Below are 22463 nucleotides of genomic sequence, written 5' to 3'. Positions count from 1 at the left end.
AAATGGGCGTTTTTACAAGCCCCTGACGGTGTCTGAGACGCCTGGACAGGTACTAATTTGTTTGCCGGCCGTCTCATGTCGTCAACCGACCTTGCATCGTGTTGACATTATCACGTAATTCCTAAATAAGCCATCCATTCCGGTGTCGACTCCCTAGAGAGTGACATCACCAATACAGGCAATTTGCTCCGCCTCCTCACCAACATCGTCCTCCTACATGTCGACACACACGTACCGACACACAGCACACACACAGGGAATGCTCTGATAGAGGACAGGACCCCACTAGCCCTTTGGGGAGACAGAGGGAGAGTTTGCCAGCACACACCAAAAACGCTATAATTATACAGGGACAACCCCTTATACAAGTGTTTTCCCTTATAGCATTTTCACATATGTAATCATATCGCCAAATAAGTGCCCCCCCTCTCTGTTGTAACCCTGTTTCTGTAGTGCAGGGGAGAGCCTGGGAGCCTTCCTCACAGCAGAGCTGAGCAGGAAAATGGCGCCGTGTGCTGAGGAGAATAGGCCCCGCCCCCTTTTCGGCGGGCTTCTTCTCCCGTTTTTCTGAGACCTGGCAGGGGTTAAATACATCCATATAGCCTCCAGGGGCTATATGTGATGTATTTTTAGCCATAAAAGGTATTATACATTGCTGCCCAGGGCGCCCCCAGCAACGCCCTGCACCCTCCGTGACCGTTGGTGTGAAGTGTGTGACAACAATGGCGCACAGCTGCAGTGCTGTGCGCTACCTTCATGAAGACTGAAAAGCCTTCTGCCGCCTGTTTCTGGACCTTCAATCTTCAGCATCTGCAAGGGGGGTCGGCGGCGCGGCTCCGGGACGAACCCCAGGGTGAGACCTGTGTTCCGACTCCCTCTGGAGCTAATGGTGTCCAGTAGCCTAAGAAGCCAATCCATCCTGCACGCAGGTGAGTTGAACTTCTCTCCCCTAAGTCCCTCGATGCAGTGAGCCTGTTGCCAGCAGGACTCACTGAAAATAAGAAACCTAAAAACTTTTTCTAAGCAGCTCCTTAAGAGAGCCACCTAGATTGCACCCTGCTCGGACGGGCACAAAAACCTAACTGAGGCTTGGAGGAGGGTCATAGGGGGAGGAGCCAGTACACACCACCTGATCCTAAAGCTTTTACTTTTGTGCCCTGTCTCCTGCGGAGCCGCTATTCCCCATGGTCCTGACGGAGTCCCCAGCATCCACTTAGGACGTTAGAGAAATGGGGACTCTTGCCTGCCGTAATGTGCAAAATGGAGACACTTGCCTGCCGTATTGTGGAAAATGAGGACACTTGCCTGCCGTAATGTGTAAAATGGTGACTCTTGCCTGCCGTAATGTGGAAAATGAGAACACTTGCCTGCCGTAATGTGCAAAATGGAGACTCTTGCCTGCCGTATTGTGGAAAATGGGGACTCTTGCCTGCCGTAATGGGTGAAATGGGGATTTAGGGGGTCATTCCGAGTTGTTCGCTCGTTGCCGAGTTTCACTATATTGCGATTGGTCGCTTACTGCGCATGCGCAAGGTTCGCAGAGCGCATGCGCTCAGTTATTTTACTCAAAAGTTAGGTATTTTACTCACGGCATAACGAGGATTTTTCATCGTTCTGGTGATCAGAGTGTGATTGACAGGAAGTGGGTGTTTCTGGGCGGAAACTGGCCGTTTTATGGGTGTGTGCGGAAAAACGCTGCAGTTTCTGGGAAAAACGCGGGAGTGGCTGGAGAAACGGAGTAGTATCTGGGTGAACGCTGGGTGTGTTTGTGACGTCAAACCAGGAACAAAACTGACTGAACTGATCGCAGTGGCAGAGTAAGTCCCGAGCTAATCAGAAACTGCTAAGAAATTTCTATTCGCAATTATGCGAATCTTTCGTTCGCAATTCTGCTAAGCTAAGATACACTCCCAGTAGGCGGCGGCTTAGCGTGTGCAATGCTGCTAAAAGCAGTTAGCGAGCGAACAACTCGGAATGAGGGCCTTAATGTATCAAGGGCATTGTGGTGTATGGCATAATATATATTTTTTATTTTTTTCCTGTGCTCGCCGTGATCTGTCGGTGCAAGGTCAAAAACTGGGGTCTAAGGTAGTCTTTTCAGACGAGGCCACGCCCATTTACCGAGGCCATGCCCATTTTATCGAGGTCACGACCCCTTTACCGGGAGCGCCGTCGGCGCGCGCATACCTTTTACTTTTTATATCTATGGGGGGGGTGGCGCATTTTTTTGTTATGTCAAGGGGGTGGGGGTGGGGCGCATTTTTAAATCTCGCACTAGGAGCCAAATTGGCTAGAAACAACCCTGACTGTATCACTATGCTCCCTGCAATGCTGATGCTCCTTTAACTGCAGATTAACAACTGTAGTCAATTAATGGTGTCCCTGGATAGAACTAGCTGCTGATTGGAATTGCATTTATAAAGTACTTATGCAGCTTTATGTTCCAAAATTCTGCTTGCCTGTAGCATTTGAGCTAAGATACAATGGCCCTCATTCCGAGTTGTTCGCTCGCTAGCTACTTTTAGCAGAAATGCAAACACAAAGCCGCCGCCCTCTGGGAGTGTATTTTAGCATAGCAGAATTGCTAACGAAAGATTAGCAATTGCTAACCAAAGATTAGCAATTCTGCTAATATTAGCAGAATTGCTAACGAAAGCCATTTCCTTGCAGTTTCTGAGTAGCTCCAGACCTACTCCTAGATTGCGATCACCTCAGTCCGTTTAGCTCCTGGTTTGACGTCACAAACACGCCCAGCGTCCGAACAGCCACTCCTCCGTTTCTCCAGACACTCCTGCGTTTTTACCTGGCACGCCTGCGTTTTTTAGCACACTCCCTGAAAACGGCAAGTTTCCGCCCAGAAACTCCCACTTTCTGTCAATCAGCAGAGCGATTGAAAAGCTTCGTTCGCCTGTGAGTAAAATAGCATAGTTTTGTGTAAATTTGCTTAGCGCGTGCGCTCTGAGATGCATACGCATGCGCAGAACTGACGGATTTTAGCCTATTAGCAATTCTGCTAAAATTAGCAGCTAGCGAACAACTCGGAATGAGGGCTAATGTAAGCAGCTGAACTGTCTTTTGTCCATGAGGAGACATGGATGTGTGATGTGTGGCTAGTGCAGCAGTATTACCGACCTGTGTTACAAGGGTTAGGTTGGCCTCAATTAACCATCATAAGCTGACCTCTGCCTGCAGCTGCAGCAAGACACTGTCTCTGCTCCTCCCACCGTTTTTTACTCCAAAGCAGGGCTACCTCCAGGGCTGGCCTTCAAAAGGGGTTTAGTATGAGTGGCCAGGATCCTGGGGGCCAACATACCGGTGCTGGGATCCCGACCGGCAGCATACCGACAGCTGGGCGAGCGCTAACGAGCCCCTTGCGGGCTCGCTGCGGGCTCGGTGGCGTGCTACAGGCGCCATGCTATTTATCCTCCCTCCAGGGGGGTCGTGGACCCCCAAGAGGGAGAATATGTGTCGGCATGCCGGCGGTCAGAATCCTGGCGCCGGTATGCTGGTCGCCGGGATCCCGGCCGGCGGCATACTGAAGACCACCCCTTCAAAAGGGAGGGTAGGCTGCATGGCCTAGTTTCCAGCTACACAGTCAGTAGAGCCCATCACTGTTCTGCTCTGTCAGATGCCTGTCAGCCAGCACCATTGGAAGCAGTGGGATCACCACAGGAGGCTGGTATTACTGATTGGCTGCTACAATGATGATCTCGAGTCACGGGAATCAAAACTGGCTTTACATAAGCTGTACAGCACTCCTGTCACACACCAGCAGCTGCCTCTGCTCCAAGTTGCTGCTCTGAGTCCAAGATGGCTGCTGCCCGACTGCCAACTGTCTCTGAAGATGGCTGCAACTACCACTGCCAAAGCTCTTACCCTCTCTCTCTCTGGGATCAATATACCTATTGCTTATTGGTCAATGTCCCTATGCCAGACACAGCACTCAAGGCACAGGTAGCCCTATCCCTGCTGCAAGTTTAATAGTGTCCAGTCTGGGATGCACTCAGCAGGGGAAGGGGCACAAAAGTCACACTACAGCTCGTGGCAGCTATGATGGGGTGCCACATTCTCAACACATGCTGGCTTCACTGGGTGCTTAGGGGCAGATGTATTAACCTGGAGAAGGCATAAGGAAGTGATAAACCAGTGATATGTGCAAGGTGATAAAGGCACCAGCCAATCAGATCCTAACTGTTAATTTACATATTGGAGCTGATTGGCTGGTGCCTTTATCACCTTGCGCTTATCACTGGTTTATCATTTCCTTATGCCTTCTCCAGGTTAATACAATGCATGTTGTGGCCACAGGATGGCTGACGTCATACCCCACTGTCACCAATGTATAAGAGGCATAACATACAGGGCATTTTATGCATTTATATCTATATATACTATTACAGTAGATCAGTTGCATATATATATATATATATATATATATACACACAGTATAAATATAAATAAGGCACTCCACAGTAAATGTACAAGGGGAGAAGGTTTTTTTGGTGGGGTGCCATATAGTTACCTATGGAGAGGTGATGTTGTCCAAGGGGAAAATACAGGTGAATAATTTAGCGGATTAAAGTAAACATAAATGCCTAAAAAGCACCATTGAACATCAACATATACAATTTCTATGCAGATGTAGTCATCTGTATACAGCCCTGTGCCACACAAGCTCCGCTTCATGCCCAGTACATATAACTGCAAGTGCAGCTGTATTACAAACTGCTCTCAATCAGGGCCAGATTAACAATGGGGCGGATGGAGCTCCAGCTCCAGGCCACCACATAAAAATAGGCCCATCATCATAGCAACATGATCACTAGCCATCTGCTGGTCACATGGTCAGTCATAAATCATAACAATTAAGATTGCATTTTGTTTTTCTCAAAAAATTATGCTTTTTTTATATTTTTACATATTTAGGGAGACATTGGAGATGATAGTGTAGGGTTGTACACGCCCACATGGCTCTGGCCACACCCATATAGCACTAATCACACCTCCCCCATTTCTCACAATAGGCCCTTGAATATTTTCAGCTCCAGGCCCATGTGGCCCTTAATCCGGCCCTGCTCTCAATAAACCACCTCACTGGTTTAGCAATTAGCAACTATGTTGCTATGGGCAACAGCTCCACTCTTTACAATGTTTGACAGAACTCCCTCCAAAAGTGTCATCATTTAAATATCCAAGTTTAATTTTGTATATAAATATTATATACTGTACTTGAAAATACTGGAAGAGGTTTATCTATCAATAAGAAGAATATGGCTCCATCTACCAGTTGAATCCCGATCAAAGTTTCTGACCTACGGGAATAATAGCAGGACTGCAATGGGAAAATTGTCTGAAAGCAAATAGCTGATTTTTATAGGGTTCGGGTGCTACTTTCAGAAAACATACTAAAACAGTTTCATTGCGTTCCATTTTTCTGCAAACTCAAATTATTTGTTTTCAGTATGTTCAGTTTTCAGTATTTCCATAATCACTGTATTAAGCTTTAAAACAAAAGTGTCATTACGGTGCTTTGACAAAACAAAATGTATACTGGGGGTCATTCCGAGTTGATCGCATGTAGCAACTTTTTGCTGCTTGTGCGATCAACTAGACGCCGCCTATGGGGGAGTGTATTTTAGCATAGCAGGGCTGCGATCGCTTGTGCAGCCCTGCTATGCTAAAAAAGATTTGTGCAGAACAAGACCAGCCCTGCAGCTACTTACCCTGTGCGACGGATCCAGCGATGAAGGTCCCGGCTGTGACGTCAGACATCCGCCCTCCAAAAGCCTGGACACGCCTGCGTTCACCGTACCACGCCCGGGAAACAGTGAGTAGACGCCACGATCCTCCTTCCCGCTGTCAATCTTCTTGCGATCGCGCCTGCGCTCGCTTTTTTCGGCCGCTTTCTTCGGTCTTGGCGTCGTTGCCCAGCGACGCAATGATGCGCAGCCGCAGTTCCGACCCGTTCACACCACAGCGAAGAACCACTGCGTGCGAACGGGTCGGAATGACCCCCACTATCATTTGATCAAGTTTTAAAGGAGCATTGTAAGATGAAAGAGGTGTAATAGGGGGAGGGGTGGGGGTGACTATTGGGGTTGTCCGATTAATTTAAAGGTGTACTTCCAGATTTCTCATTTAGACTATTTCCCCAAAAATCTTGATGCTGTAAGTAAAGAGCAGGGGGTAAGATGTCTTCAAGATATCAAGAAGATGGTACGCAGACACCAGGTAGGTGGAACATCAATGATTGCGAGCTACTGTTGGATGCGGCACAGAGAAGAGCCACTAGCTGTCTACAAGAGAAAAAGTACCAAAAGGAGCTTTGATGGGAACACGAAAAGGCACTATAAGGACTTGTAAACATGCATAGAACTATTTTATATCTTTTTTTATAATACTGTACGTTTCAACTAAAATACGGGTTAATATTTCCCATATTTGTGCATTCACTTTGCATGATAGAGAAACGTGTTGGTTATATTTGGAATCTGCATGCCAAAGACCATAAGAATCAGCGTCAAACTGCAGACAATTTCCAATGAACCCAACTTTGCAAGTCTGTGTCATAAACAGGTGCCCGAGTGGATTTTGAGTTTTCTTTTCCCTGTCACATTTTTGCTCTTTGTCACAGTATGTGTAACAGACCTGTCTGAAACAGAAAACTGAGGCTAAATTTCTGCCATTGTCTTATTTGTCAGAACGGAAGAGAGTTGGGTTTGGCAACATTCCAACCTTTCAAATTCATACAGTCTCAGTAATCCGCTATTTTAAATGCTATTTATTTTTCACAAGCTTCACCCAATCATTGCTTTTTTCTTTTGTTTCAGTCCACATAAAATACACTAGAGTCGACTTAACATACACCCATCTTCTACTCATTACAAAGTCAACTATTTTGTGACATGCACTAATTATTATTATTATTATTATTATTATTATTATTATCCTTTATTTATATGGCGCCACAAGGGATCCGCAGCGCCCATTACAGAGTATATAAACAAATAAGCAAAACAACACTTACAGTTGAAGACAATATAATACAAGTACAGAAAACCAGGGGTTAGGTGCCATCAAAGGGAGTATGGCGTGTAAGAGTGCTTAAGTAAGAGAAGGAAAGGCACATGAAAGAAGAAGGCCCTGCTCTTGAGAGCTTACAATCTATATTTGTGATAATGCATCTTATTAAATTACTAGAAAGTAGTTTGTCTAAGTACGCAGCGGTGGACACATAAAAATGGATACAAAATACTTGATGAAAATTGGTTTAAAATAGAAGTTAAAATGGATATTCGGCAAACTATTTGGAACGCTCATAAAATTATTCTTCAAAGAAATAAACATTTTGAACCCATCAATTTAGCCGAAAAGTCGGAAAAAACGTCTTTTTCTGACTTTTTAGGTCGAATCTGGATTCGACCTATTCAAGTAATTTACTGTTTTTCCGACTTGTCGGAATACACATGGATCGGCGGATTAGCCGCGGATCCACGTATTCTGTTCGATTTGCTGGCTTTTTCAACAGGATTTTGGCCTGTTTTCGACAATGTCGATCTAATTTTAAAAAAGTCAGATCGTCATTGTCGAAAATGGACCAAACCTGTCGGAAATGCCCATAAATTCAATACTAAAGTGTCAGATCCTCTCCGTCGGAGAGGATCCGACACTAAATGAATTCACCCCTATACTTTCTTAAGTGACTCTTAAGTTCAGAGTTCTGTCTTAATATTTCTACTTTGTGCACTGTTTAACCAAGGTTTTAGCAATGTATGATCAGTTAGTGTAAGGCGTAAGCTCTCTACTGGAATCACTGAACATCTGACGAAGGGGCCACGACCCCAAAATAATGGGGCAGATGTATTAACCTGGAGAAGACATAAGGAAGTGATAAACCAGTGATATGTGCAAGGTGATAAATGCACCAGCCAATCAGCTCCTAACTGTTAATTTACATATTGGAGGTGATTGGCTGATTCATTTATCACCTTGCACACAGAGGCGGATTGGCCATAGGGTTTACAGGGAAGATTCCCGGTGGGCCGATGCACCTGTGGGGCCTGTTTTGTTTGAGGACATGTGGTCCTTTTTATAGACATAATGAATAAGATGCAAAATAATTTGCATATATGAAAATGACTTTGCCACTTAGCCTGTGATTGCAGATGATCTAGTGTATGCTCTGTCTGCCTGCTTGGCTGACATATAAGATTGAGTGAATAGTGATTGGGATACGGTTGGTGTAATAAGCAATAAAATATCTTTCTAAAGAATTATATAGTTTCCTAAATTCTGAAGGTGTATCATATAATGTGCTCATAATATTTAATTTTCTTCTTAACTTCCCCCTTGATGCTGGACAAGCCCACTATCTGGAAAGTCTTGGGGGGAGGGTGCTGCTGCCATGGCCCATGGCTAGACCTTACACCTCTGGTGCTGCCCATGTGGGGCCACTAGTACAAATTTTTCCAGGGCCGCTTTTTGTTCCCAATCCGCCCCTGCTTGCACATATCACTGGTTTATCACTTTCTTATGCCTTCTCCAGGTAATACATCTGCCCCAATGTTTGAAACCTCACTATCCTCAAATAAATGCCCCATAGGGAGATCTACCCACTCATTTGAATATATCTTGTAATATCTTCAATGACAGACCACTGTTGTTTCTCCCTGCTACAACCATAAAGTGCATCTGCAGTGACACATTATTCCTGTACAAAACTTTGTTGGATGCGATGGGAGTAAAAAGTAGCCTTAGCCAAGCATTGCGGCACTGCACTTGCTGCAGTCTATCTACCAATGTGATGTGAAAAGCTTGACCATCCTCCATTCCCCAAAATAGCATATTGAGGTGGTTTTGCAATATGTGGCAACGCACTGAAGCTGCCACAAATTGTAGTGGGACCTTTGTGCCCCTTCCTCTGCTAACTGCATCCCTGGCTGGACACTATTAAACTTGCAGCAGGGAAAGGGTTAGCTGTGCCCTGAGTGCTACACCTGGCATGGGGACACTGATCAGTCACAAAGAGGCGAGTGGGTCCCAGATAGAGAGAGCCAGCGTGTGCTGGGGCAGTTACAGTTGGGTTCTGGGACCAGCGGCCATCTTAGGAGGATGGAGAGCAAGAGGTGAAGCAGTGCTATTATCTGCAGTGTGTGGCGGTGTTCCCGGTGACTGGAAGTGAGGGAGATTAACAGCAGCAGCCAGGGGGAACCGGTGAGCAGTGTGGTTCCCTGTGTGAAGCAGTACAGCAGCATGAAGCAGCCAGCTGACAAAAGAAGTCAGGAGGGAAACTGACTAATGCTGCTGCCAGAGTGGAGCTTACCAAAGCAGACTCAATGGCTTGCTGGTGAATGAGCAGTCTGAGGTGGCAGCCAGGGTGTATGAAGGACAGTGGCGCACCCAGGGGGGGTTTCCGAGCACCCAGAAACCCCCCCTCCACTAAAAAAAAAAAAAATTTTTTTTTTTTTTTTTTTAGCTGCATGAGTATTATTAATGGCTGTCTAGCGTCCTCTGCAGCCTGCTGTCTTCCTGGTGGCACTTGTAAGAGTAATACAGGTTGAGTATCCCTTATCCAAAATGCTTGGGACCATAGGTATTTTGGATATGGGATTTTTCCGTATTTTGGAATAATTGCATACCATAATGAGATATCATGGTGTTGGGACCTAAATCTAAGCACAGAATGCATTTATGTTACATACACACCTTATACACACAGCCTGAAGGTCATTTTAGCCAATATTTTTTGTAACTTTGTGCATTAAACAAAGTGTGTCTACATTCACACAATTCATTTATGTTTCACTAGGTGCTTCATCGCGCCCTACGGGCGCTCTTCACACCGTCGCAAGGGGCTACGCCCCCTTAACCCTTGCATGCCTTTCTGGGGTTCAATATTTGTATTATATGGAGTATTACCTGCATTCCTTTGTTAGTGGTTAAATATTGCACAATGAAAGGGCGTGCGATGGTGAAGGAGGCGCAGCCCCTTGCGACGGCGTGAACAGCACCTGCAGGGCACGATGTACAGAATGTAGCGGGTGCGGGGGGGGGACTGCGGATGGTGTCTGTAGATGCTGCGGGTGGAGGGGAGGCAGAAGTGGGGGTGGGGCCCGGATGGGGAAGGTTCGGGAGGTGCTGCGCGTGGGGGAGGGGCAGAGGAGTGGGGGATGCAGATGGGGGAGGGGTCCGGAGGTACTGAAGGTGGGGGAGGGGCAGGGGTGCCACGGGTGGGAGAGGGGCAGGTGTGGGGATGTTGTGGATGGATGAAGGGTTCCGAAGGTGCTGTGGGATGGGACGGGACGGGAGTGCCGGGGGTGGGGTAGGGGACCGCAGGCACCATGGGTAGGGTAGGGGCAGGTACGGGTGTTGCGGCGGATGGGAAAGGAGGTCCGGAGGTGCTGCAGGTGGTGGAGGGGCAGGTGCGGGGGTGCCATTGGTGGGGGAGGGGTGGGTGAGGGGGGGACCGCTGATGGAGGAGGGTGTCTGCAGATGCTGCGGGTGGAGGGGGGCAGGTGTGGGGGGAGACATATAAGGGGGGTGAATGGTGGAAGGGGCCTGGAGGTGCTGTGGGTGGTGAAGGGGTGGAGGAGTGGGAGCCACGGGTGGTGTAGGGGGTCTGGAGGCACAGCATGTGGGGGAGGGGTGGAGTGCCGCATGTGGTGGAGGGGAAGGTGTGGAGGTGTGGTGCATTGGGGAGAGGTCTGGAGGCGCTGCGGGTACTGTATATGCCATAAAAGGTAGTTGGAGGGTATGCAGTAACAGGGCCAGGACAGGGGTGACAGGGTCAGAACAGGGTTGACGGGGCCAGGACAGTGGTGACAGGGTCAGAACAGGGGTGATGGTGCCAGGACAGGGGTGACGGGGCCAGGACAGAAATGATAGGGACAGGATAAGGGTGACAGGGCCAGGATAAGGGTGAAAGGGCCAGGATAAGGGTGGCAGGGCAAGGCCAGGGGTGACAGGGACATGACAGAACACAGGGCATGGGAGAGATTGGTATTAGGGACAAAACAGTGGTGACAGACAGATGTGTCTTACCGGAGTCACTGCTGCTGGCTGCTGCTGTTCCACTCCAACCTGTTGGGATCTGCTGCTGCTGGAGACTTGGCATGGCTGACTCTCTCAGGCTGGATTCCTGCTTCCTCTGCCCGTCCGCATCCCTCCCCCACTCCTCAGTCACACACCGCAGACCTCGCGCAGCTGCCGGGCACTGTGGTAAGGTGAGACTGGAAATGAGCCCCCAGGAGATGCTGCGGCTGGAGGGAGGAGGGGGTCATAGCATGCACGTGGCACGGACCTCACGGCTTCCGGGCACTGTGGTAAGGGAAGACTGGGAGTGACTGGTTAGCTCCCAGGAGACGCTGTGGCTGGAGGGAAGAGTGGGCCAGAGCCTGCAAGCAGCTCGGATTTCTGCAGCGCTACCCGCCAGCTAAAGTGTGTGAAGGAGCTGGGCGCACCTCACTGCGGGTGGCAGTGCTGCAGCTAGCGGTGGGGTTGCTGGGGCTGGAGATAACAGAGGCAGTACGGAACCTGCACAGCGGCAGGTGCTTCACTAAACTGCAGCTAAGAAGCGTGGAGTGTGCCAGAAAGTGACGCTCCTCCGCACCAAAGAGACCATGCTGAGTATGCCGATGTGGGGGGTCAAGCACACAGTGAGCCGGTGCCCGTCTGTCTGTATGACATACCCCTCACACACCCCCATACCTCCCAAATGTCCCGATTTTCGCGGGACAGTCCCATTTTTTGGGGTCTGTCCCGCTGTCCCACCCGCGGGTCGCAGTGTCCCGCGGTGGTGGTGGGGATGGGGGGGGGTCAGTTGGAAAGCTCCTGTACTCGCTGTTCTGCTTAGCAGTGCAGCGGTGAATAGTGGAGACAGAGGGAGAGGGGGCATCAGGGGGTACGGATTAAGGGGGGGTCCCAGCAGCAGAGCCGGATTAAGGGGGGGGGGTACGTACCGTTGGCCCCACAGTTTTAGGGGGCCCCCTGGCTCGAGTAGCTCTGTTCCAGCTCAGAAGCCCCCCCGTCCTGCCAGCAACAGCAGCATTGTGCTACAGTCAGCACACGCTGCTGTGTATTGGCAGGTCTGTGGTGTTGCAGGGAGGCAGCAGTCTCCCTGCTTTCTTCTCCCTGTGCGGGTGTGTAGGGGGGAGCGACCACCTCCTCTGGATTTAGCCCTAGCTGAGGGGCCAAAATCCCATCAAAAAATTAAAAATAGAAATTTGCATAAGGGGGCGTGGCCGCCCGGGCGCGATTAGGCCACGCCCCCAACCCACAGCAGGCACAGCAATGAGATAGGGCTCCCCTGTCACAAGTGCCCTGTGCCCCCCGGACTCATAATCAGCCCCTGGGAGGGGTGGTCTTCTGTTTGCCGGCGGTCGGGCTCCCGGCGCTCAGTATACCGGCGCCGGGAGCCCGACAGCCGGCATACCGACAATTATTTTCCCTCGTGGGGGTCCACGACCCCCATAGAGGGAGAATAAAATAGTGTGGCGCGCGTAGCGCGCCACCGTGCCCGTAGCGTGGCGAGCGCAGCGAGCCCGCAAGGGGCTCATTTGCGCTCGCCAAGCTGTCGGTAAGCCGGCGGTCGGGCTCCCGGCGCCGGGATGCTGGTCGCCGGGAGCCCGACCGCCGGCCAGCCGTAGTGAACCCCCTGGGAGCATGCCAGCAGCTCACAGAGCGCTGGGCATGCTCCCTCACTGACGAAAACGGGGCCCTCCCGTGAAGCCAGTGACGCCACGCCCCCTTTTCGCCGAGTGTATTTCCCTCCTTCTGCCTGGAGAAAGCTCCTGCGTTAAGCTGGGAGGTATGCACCCCTGCCTGTGCCATGCCCAATGCCCATGCTATCTGCTTCTGCTCCTAGTCTCCTGTAGATTTGGCCAGATCTCTGTGACTCATTTGACTAACTCCGCCCAGTGTTGTAACTCCGCCCAGCGTTAGCAAATGAATCACAAGGTCACAGAATAGGGCTATTATATAGGAGATATACACCTTGGCCCTCATTCCGAGTTGATCGCTCGCAAGGCGATTTTAGCAGAGTTACACACGCTAAGCCGCCGCCTACTGGGAGTGAATCTTAGCTTCTTAAAATTGCGACCGATGTATTCGCAATATTGCGATTACTAACTACTTAGCAGTTTCAGAGTAGCTTCAGACTTACTCTGCCTGTGCGATCAGTTCAGTGCTTGTCGTTCCTGTTTTGACGTCACAAACACACCCAGCGTTCGCCCAGACACTCCCCCGTTTCCCCGGCCACTCCTGCGTTTTTTCCGGAAACGGTAGCGTTTTTTCCCGCACGCCCATAAAACGGCCTGTTTCCGCCCAGTAACACCCATTTCCTGTCAATCACATTACGATCGCCGGAGCGATGAAAAAGCCGTGAGTAAAAATACTATCTCCATTGTAAAATTACTTGGCGCAGTCGCAGTGCGAATATTGCGCATGCGTACTAAGCGGAATTTCACTGCGATGCGATGAAAAATACCGAGCGATCAACTCGGAATGAGGGCCCTTATACACACAGCCTGAAGGTCATTTAATACAATATTTTTTATAACTTTGTGTATTAAACAAAGTTTGTGTACATTGAGCCATCAAAAAACAAAGATTTCACTATCTCACTCTCACTAAAAAAAAGTCCGTATTTCGGAATATTTGGATATGGGATACTCAACCTGTAAAAGTTTATTTTAATTATAGTACATATATATATATTTCCCTCATGTGCTTATCCATTCTTACTTTAATAATCTTCAACTGCATCAACTCCAGCAGTCTTCGGCCACCTGATACTTATTCCAGTGTCATCTGCTGATGTAACTATGTGTATTTACCCTGTACTTGTCCTATACGGTCATCAACTGTAAGTTGCTGTTTTCCTGTTTGATTATTCATGTACTCTGTAATTGGGCGCTGCGGAACCCTTGTGGCGCCATATAAATAAAGGATAATAATAATAATAATAATAATAATAATAATAATAATAATATATCCATGTGCATACATATATACACATGTATATACATACATACATATAAACACACACACACATGATATATATATATATATATATATATATACGTGTGTGTGTATGTATATATATATATATATATATATACTGTATGTGTGTACACACACATATATATATATATGCATGTTTAATATGCTGTGTGTATGTATATATATATATATGTGTAGATATGTGTGTGTGTGTGTGTGTGTGTGTGTGTGTGTATATATGTACACCAGTTTTACAGACCCAGCATATGCTGGGTCACCTCAGTCCCCACCCCCGTGATTGGCTCCGCCCAGTTCTGGAAACCCCCCCCATGCAAATCCTGCGTTTGCCACTGAAGGAGGAGACCGGTAGCTGCGCAGGGTAGCAGCAGGGACTTGGGGATGGCGGCTCCTGTACAGGACCGGTTCTTGCCCTTGCGGCGCCCCGGGCAAAAGTTAGGGGCGTGGCTTAACATGGGGGCGTGGTCAGTCACGCCCCCCATTTGTAGCGCCACTGGGGGAAAAAAGAAAGAAAAAAAAAGTATACTTACTGTACCCCGCTCCTGTTTCCAGACCCTGCAGACCGGCGCCGCTCTTCTCCTCGGATCTATGGGAGAGACGTCAGTCATGACGTCTCTCCCATAGCACAGCATAAGCGCTAGAGGTCAATTATGACCCCTAGCGTCTATGCCACAATGCTGTGCGGTGCGCGATGACGTCATCGCGCACCGCACACCAAAGGTCCTCTCCATGAAGGGAAACTAGACGCTTAGCGTCTGATTCCCTTCAGAGCGGGGGAGGACCAGCGCCACGAAGGGAAACCAGACGCATAGCGTCTGGTTCCCTTCTCACAGCGGGAGGGGGGGCACAGCGGGGGGACACTGCTGGGGCGCACACTGACAGTGGAGGATCTTGCCATGGTGCGGCGCCCTCCGGATGGCGCCGGCGCCCTCCGGAAGGCGGCGCCCCGGGCAAAAGTCCTGCTTGCCCGTGGCAAGATCCGCCACTGCTACTGTATAGTGAAGACCGGAGTAGTCCAGAGCGGCTTCTACTGAAGGAAGATTGCTGTTATCAGCCCTGCTTGTCACTGGTGTCCATCCTGCCTACTGAGCTGTGAAGCAGCACAAGAATGCAGACTGTAGGAGCAGCACCAGTGGCTGAGAGGAGTCAGGACTCCTGCTGATTTATCACCCTAAGGTAACACTTTCTCTCAGCCTCTACACCAGGGTCCAGCTGAAGAGCTGCCACACTAAAGGTGAACAGTTATAATAATAATTTTATTTATATAGCGCTCTTCTCCAACAGGACTCAAGGCGCTTTAGTTATATTAACCCCTAATACACCAGAGCAGCCAGGGACGGCTAGTCATTACAGTTTTTGGTTAGAGATATTTATGTACTGATCTCTCAACTTACAGATCTATTCTGCCCACTTAAGTCCCCCAACCGGACAAACCCTTAATAGGGTCACAGGGAACCTTGTTTTTGTTATTTTGACCCCACTTTGTGAGCACCTCACAGAATACTGTACTTTTTTTCAAATATAATTAGAGTTAGAAGCAAGCCTGTCAGTTCATAAGGGTGTAGTATGCTATGCCGGCTGTCGGGGTCCCGGCGCACAGCATACCGGCGCCGGAATCCTGACCGCCGGCATACCGACAGCGGAGCAAGCGCCAATGAGCACCTTGCGGGCACGGTGGCGCGCTGCGTGCGCCACACTATTCTCACTCCAGGGGGAACGTGGACCCCCAAGAGGGAGAAACAGTGTCAGCATGCCGGCTGTCGGGATTCCGGCGCCGGTATACTGTGCACCGGGACCCCGACAGTCGGCAAACTGAAGACCACCTGTTTGTAATACTGAAACGGAAGCATATACGTCAGATCCAATAGCCAAGAATACTTGCAGCAATGGTCTAAAGTCTGCTTACTGCTGATATTGGGAAGCAGTCAATTGACCGCCGGTTGGGATCAGGGCCGTCAGAATACTGACGCTGGAATCGCGACAGGCGGTCCACACCACCACCCGAGGGGGAATAGAACCCTGTGTCAACCGAAGGTCACCACCAGGCCTGAAGCGTGGCGAGCGCAGTGAGCTGGGGGGGGGTTGACATGCTGCGCTCCCGGCTGTCGGGATCCCATGTCGATCTTCTGACTGCCGGGATCTCATATTGATCCCCCGAGGTTAATCCTAAGGGCGCAAAGTGGAAGAAACCTTCTAAAAAGAGAACTAGGCAGTGGCTGCTTAGAAGCTAGGCTGATTAAACTTGCAGAACTTAAAGCCACTAAAGGATTAATTGGTGCCAATATTGGAGTATACTCTGGGAACTTTACATAGAGAAATCATTCCATTAAAATTACCAAGACTATACACTGAACTCAGGTTGTCATGCCAGGAATTGATGGACAGCATGTGCACCACCGGCAGAATGGCCATGGGGGGGGGAGTAATATTTATGGGCTCTCTTATAAGCAGTTCATATGTGACTTTAAAGGAGTATATTTGAAGTGTATTGAGGAATTACCATTCCATAGCTGATAATTCAAGAAGTGTAGAGCGCTGTGGTCATTAGTCTGACAATAAGTCTGCAGAATAATATTAGAACGTTGAAGCATAGTAAGTTCATTGGGTTGAAAATACCACTTCCTCTATGATAACAGAATGTTCATTACTTTAATCATAAATATAAGTCTTTTGCCTATTTTCCAAAGAGGACATGCTGTGAGCAGGGTCGCTTTAAGAGAGGCGGAGGTCCGTGTCCAGCCTCCTCCGTTTGGGCTCCCTCCTCTCTGCCTCTGTGTCATTTTCACGGGGTTGTAACAGCGCCGGTGACATCGCCGCGGGACTCCGGAGGGGTGAGTATTAAAAAAATGGGTGCAGCGTGTGCGGTGGACTCGGGGGCTCGTGCGCACCACACACACTGCACCCGTTATAGATACGCCAGCGGGTGTGAGTGACATCTACATTTTGCTAAAGGAAGGGTGATACATATTTCATACCATACAGTTATTGTGTTACCAAATACTTATTTAAGTTCTGTATCACTTGGAATGTATGTTCTAATGTTTCATTGCACATGTACAGAACGGGTCCTGCGATCAGCCCTCTCACACCGGCGCATACACAGGGCAGAGTGTGGCTAGCAGACTTACCTTCCCATACTGGCCCCTAACCCTCCCTTTCTGTAGCCTTTACCTAACCCTCCTTCCCTGCAGCCTAACCCTAACCCTCCCCGGTGGCGCCTAAACCTAACTCCCCCTTCCCGCAGCCTAAACCTAACCCCCCACCCTTACCTGTCTGGTGCAGACTTCTCATTCGGACTGTCGGGATTTCGGCGCCGGACTGGAGATCCTATTCGGGATGCCGATGTCGGCATTCTATATTGTGTTGGGATTTCGGGGTTGGGATTCTGACTGCCGAGATCCCGACTGTCGGGATCCTGACTGGATCCTGTTTTAACAGAGGATGGGGCCCGAGTCCATTTTGCCGTTGATTTTTTTACGGTGGCTGTAGCACAGATTCGGGACTCCGGAAAGGTAAGTCATAAAACATGGGTATAATGTGTGCAGTGTGGGCCCCCTTGCAACCATTATAGAAACGCCAATGGTGGCTAGAGTCTATTACACATGTGTAGACCTTCAGGAAAATAGTCCCCACGAATGTCTGCCTTATGGTTTTGACAGTAATATCAGCATGCAACAGTGATGGACTGGGCCTCCATTTCAACTTTGGCGCTTTCGTCACGGGGGGGGGGGGGGGCGTCGTCACGTTGTACTGGGGCGTGCCGTGAGTCATGGGAGCGTGGACACGTGGCACGCCCCCGTTACCATGGCAATGCTTGCTGGGGGCGGGTGGCTTGCTGCGAGTCCAGGGGCTTGGACACACGGCACCCCCCCATTTCTATGGAGACCGTGGGGGCGGCTCTTGGCTGCACGCGGCCTTCCCGGCTCTCTGAGGGACCAGACCAGCCCACCTGGCCATCGACCCTTCTGGCATATGCCAGAAGGGCTAGATGGCCAGTCCGGCCCTGGCATGCAATCTGTTATGTCCCACCTCTGCTGTGAAATACCCATGTGCATATGTGTTTCTTTTTACCCTGCAACCCATTTAATATATGTACAATCTGGGATATATACACATGGGATGCAATCAATTTGCCGGCTGTCGGGATCCTGGCGATCAGGATACAGACGCCAGAATCCCTACAGCCGACGTCCTGGTGCACAGGGACTATGGGGGGGATTCAGATCTGATCGCTGCTGTGCATTTTCACACAGCAGGCAATCAGGTCCTAACTGCGCATGCGTATGCACCGCAATGCGCATGCGTGTCGGACAACAACAACGGGCATCGCCGGTCAGCAACGGGATGGTGCGAAAAATCCATTTGCACGGGCGTTTGCAAATTGATTGACAGGAGGAGGCCGTTTGTGGGAGGCAACTGACCGTTTACAGGGAGCGTCGGAAAAAAGCATCCTGTTTTCATTGCACTGGAGGAGTAAGTCCTGGGCTGCGCACAGACTGCACACAGTGGATTTTCGCAGCTCGGCGTACACATGGGATCGCACACTTGCACGGCGAATATACACTCCCCCTGGAGGCGGCGACTATCTGATCGCAGGACAGCAAAATTAGCAGCCCAGCGATCAGATCTGAATTACCCCCTGTTACCAGAGTGAGACTAGAACCTGTGCACTTTGCATTAGCCCCGCTGCTGGCATTCTAGTGGGTGGGATGCCGCTGTCGGTATCTTGATAGCCGGCATCCCGCCCGCCGGTAAATAGTATGTAATCCATACACATCTATACTCGCAGATTTCTTTTATAAACTGCCACAAACTGCAAGGTAGGTGGTTGATAGACGTTTCAAAGGTCGACAGGGTCAAAAGGTCAACTGTCAAAAGGTCAACAGGGTCAAAGGTCGACAGTTAAAAGGTTGACAGGGTAAAAGATCGACAGTTAAAAGGTCAACAGGGTTGACACATTTTTTTTTAGGGGGTTTTCATGCTTTTACAGCTTTTGACTCGTTTACTATCCATGTCACAAACTATTACTTTTAGTAACCTAAGAACCTTGTGGCGAGCGAAGCGGAGTGGATCAAGCCATTGAGCACGTGGCGAGTGACGCGAGCCCTCAAAGGGAACGCAGTTCAACAAATTTGGGTAAAAACTGTTTAAAAACACAAAATAACACAAAAAAACCTGTCTAACTTTTTGACCCTGTTGACCTTTTGGACCTGTCGACCTTTTGCCTGTCGACATTTTGACCCTGTTGACCTTATAGCTGTCGACCCTGTGGTGTAAACCTAATGACTGTCTATCTTTATAATGTCTAACTTCTGTACCACACCCAAACTGCAATGCTCTAGTCAATATTGCTGAAGAAAAAAATATAAAACAGTAACAAATCCTCTAAAACCTAATTGCATATAAACAATAAATAACTAAATAAATAAATAAGCAAATATAAAAAAATACAAATACACTGTAAAATAGCAAATAATAATAATAATAACAAAATGTAATCCTAATATATTTATGTATTGCACCAAAACATTATGCTAGATTTTGGATTGGAGAATAACATAAAATAAAATTTCAGATTCTAATCTTTTTATGCCATAGCATTTATCTTTCAACTTTATATCTGTAACAGTACCACAATAATCATATAGCTGCTGTAAGTGTACTGTTTGCATGTACAGTAGGTATACTTTATACTATACATATAGTATACCAGCTGTCTATTTTGAATAGCCCTCCTCAACTCAAGTGGTTAGTATATATTGATCAAAGAGTGTCAGGTGCAGTGTGCCCCCAAATAATCTCACCAGCAGGAACATTATAAGACAAGCACTATATAAAATATAAAATATATATATATATATATACTGTACCTTTTGGCGCAAACCATTTCCAGTCTTCTTTTGGCTCTATTCTCTCTGCAGATTTAAAGCATAGTTCTTCAGTTCTGAAAGACGTTAACATAACAGGAAGTCCCTCAGCAAGAGAAGACGTATTGAGTGGTTGGTAGAATCACAATTGAGGGTGAATAGTTTTTTCCAGTCTGTCATTTAGGGAACTCTGAAGGCGTATTTTCATCTCTAGGCTCTGTCGCTTGACTTTTCTTTTGTATTGTTAGCAGTACTGCCAACAATAATGTTATCTAAGTGAAAAGAATGAAAACTATTAACGTTTTTTTATGTGTTGCTAGAAGGAACATTCTCACACTAAATATAGTTTTTGTTTTTTTTTCATGACAACGCTGGTGGCCGCTGATTGCTGTATTCTCACTTGAGAGTCATAACAGTGATACATTATCTCATATAAAGTAAATGTGACTGTTTAGCCACCTTCCAAGCAAACAGAGCTATAGCCACTCCCACTGCTCTTGAACCAAGGGGGCAGGGGCGTTTTAAGAGAGGAGGAGGCCCGTGTTCAGCCTCCTCCGTTGGGCCCCTTCCTCTCTGCCCGGAGCGCCGTAGAATCTGAGCACTAGAGGGCTCAGACTCTACTGCGCATGCGCAGATCTCCGGGAAAATGGCGCGGCGGCCATTTTCCCTGAGATCTCTCTACTGCGCATGCGCAGAACGCCGTGAAAATGGCCGCTGAGCCATTTTCACTGTGTTCTAGCGGCGCTACGGATGCCGGCGCTGGACTTCGGAGGGGTGAGTATTTTACAATGGAAGGCAGTGTGTGCGGTGGGGGCCCCCTCTGGACTCAGGGGCCCGTGTGCACCGCACACATTGCACCCATTATAGAAACACCAGTGCAAGGGGGTAATTCTGAGTTGATCACAGCAGGAATTTTGTTAGCAGTTGGGCAAAACCATGTGCACTGCAGGTGGGGCAGATATAACATTTGCAGAGAGAGTTAGATTTGGGTGGGTTATTTTGTTTCTGTGCAGGGTAAATATTGGCTGCTTTATTTTTACACTGCAATTTAGATTTCAGTTTGAACACACCCCACCCAAATCTAACTCTCTCTGCACATGTTACATCTGCCCCCCCCCCCCCCCCTCCCCTGCACTGCACATGGTTTTGCCCAACTGCTAACAAATTTGCTGCTGCGATCAACTCAGAATTAGGCTCCATGTCTAAAGTGGTTGTGATATAGAAAACAATCTAAACTGGTAACAACCAAACATCAGTTACAAACCACAAAAAAGCAAACTCTTTTTGTGCACATTTACACAGTTGTGTGCGCAGCTCATTTCAAGGTTCATGCCCACTTTTAGCACTTTCTAAAACCGCAACTGAAAGGGAAATGCACCACTGTGTAAACAGTAAAAGTGTCACATCAACCTCTAACCTAATTCCTCTTTAGAACAAACCAGTTCCGTACTCTACATTTATACCGCTTTCAGACAGGTATTGCCTAGTTGCACCCGGGATTTGTACACAGACTTTACGACAGGCAGCCCAACACGGCAATATGTGGGGTTGGTAACACCACTGCTGAGGTATGCGGAGGCTGCACTTGGAGATGATATGATGCCCAAGCACCTCCTCTTCCTATGGTAAGAACTGGTCTCGGGTCGCATTGACCTGGCTTACCTGTTCACACCGCGCCGTAAGCCGGGTTGAACACGTTTACAACCCTACTCGCTACCTAAGTTGAAATACCGGCTCGACCCAGGTTATTTCAACTGGCCCCATGCAATAACCCGGTTTGTTGCTGGCGGTCTGAAAGGGGTATAACTGTATATTTCTGCAGCGGGGTACACTGTGTTCCACTGGGAATACATTGGGTGTAGAGTTGGATCTTGATCCTGAGGCACCAACAGGCTAAAGCTTTGACTGTTCCCAGGATGCATTGCATGGCCTCCTCTATAACCCCGCCTCCGGACACTGGAGCTCAGTTTGTAAGTTGGTACCTGCAGAGCAGGTCACTTAACAGGGGGGGTTGCTCTAGGTAGCCCTGAAAAGAGCAGATACAATAATTAAATTAATATTTGGTGAGACAAAAGTCTACCCCATGTCCCTCTGGGGTCATCTAAGCGGACCACTTGCTCCTCACAATCCACTAATATTTCAGATAATTCTTCTGATGAGGATGGGGAATATACTGATCCGTCAGACACTGAATCAGATGCTTCTGACGAGAAACCTACAACTCAGGTTGATGTTCATGACCTAGTGGAGGCTAATAACCTGATTCTACAAATTGATGATGAGGTAGATCCCACTACTGCGTCTAAGAAACCTGATAAGTTCAAATGTCAGAAGGTTACTAAAGTAGTCTTACTACATTCTGACCATTTAATCAACATACGTTAGGAGAAGACCAGGAAAGAAATTCTCCATGTCTAAAAAGATGCTAGCTCGCTATCCTATCCCTGCAGAGTTGAGTAACAAGTGGGAAAATCCACCGCCGGGGGACTCTCATGTTGCCCGTCTTGAGGTGTCATCTACTCTGCCTGTCACCACTGTCACCTCACTGAAGGAACCAACGGATAAGCGTGTGGAGGGATG

General features: G+C 48.5%; 1 protein-coding gene across 2 annotated transcripts in view; it reads right to left on the bottom strand.

The window, feature by feature from the left end:
• The window catches only part of GPR132 (G protein-coupled receptor 132), a 30648-nt gene extending 10497 nt beyond the window's left edge, over positions 1–20151 (bottom strand). The window contains exon 1 of one of the 2 annotated variants that reach the window (XM_063946525.1): positions 19887–20151. The gene's annotated coding sequence lies outside the window, so the exon portion shown is untranslated. Of the gene's footprint in view, positions 1–3769; positions 3832–19886 lie in introns of those variants that run through there. The other variant, XM_063946526.1, reaches the window with a different exon arrangement.
• Between the last annotated feature and the right edge of the window lie 2312 nt (positions 20152–22463).

Source organism: Pseudophryne corroboree, chromosome 12 (assembly GCF_028390025.1).
Source record: "Pseudophryne corroboree isolate aPseCor3 chromosome 12, aPseCor3.hap2, whole genome shotgun sequence".
NCBI classification, from domain to species: domain Eukaryota; kingdom Metazoa; phylum Chordata; class Amphibia; order Anura; family Myobatrachidae; genus Pseudophryne; species Pseudophryne corroboree.
The sequence above is the reverse complement of the archived record's forward strand: the minus strand, read 5'-3'. Positions and strand labels throughout refer to the sequence as shown.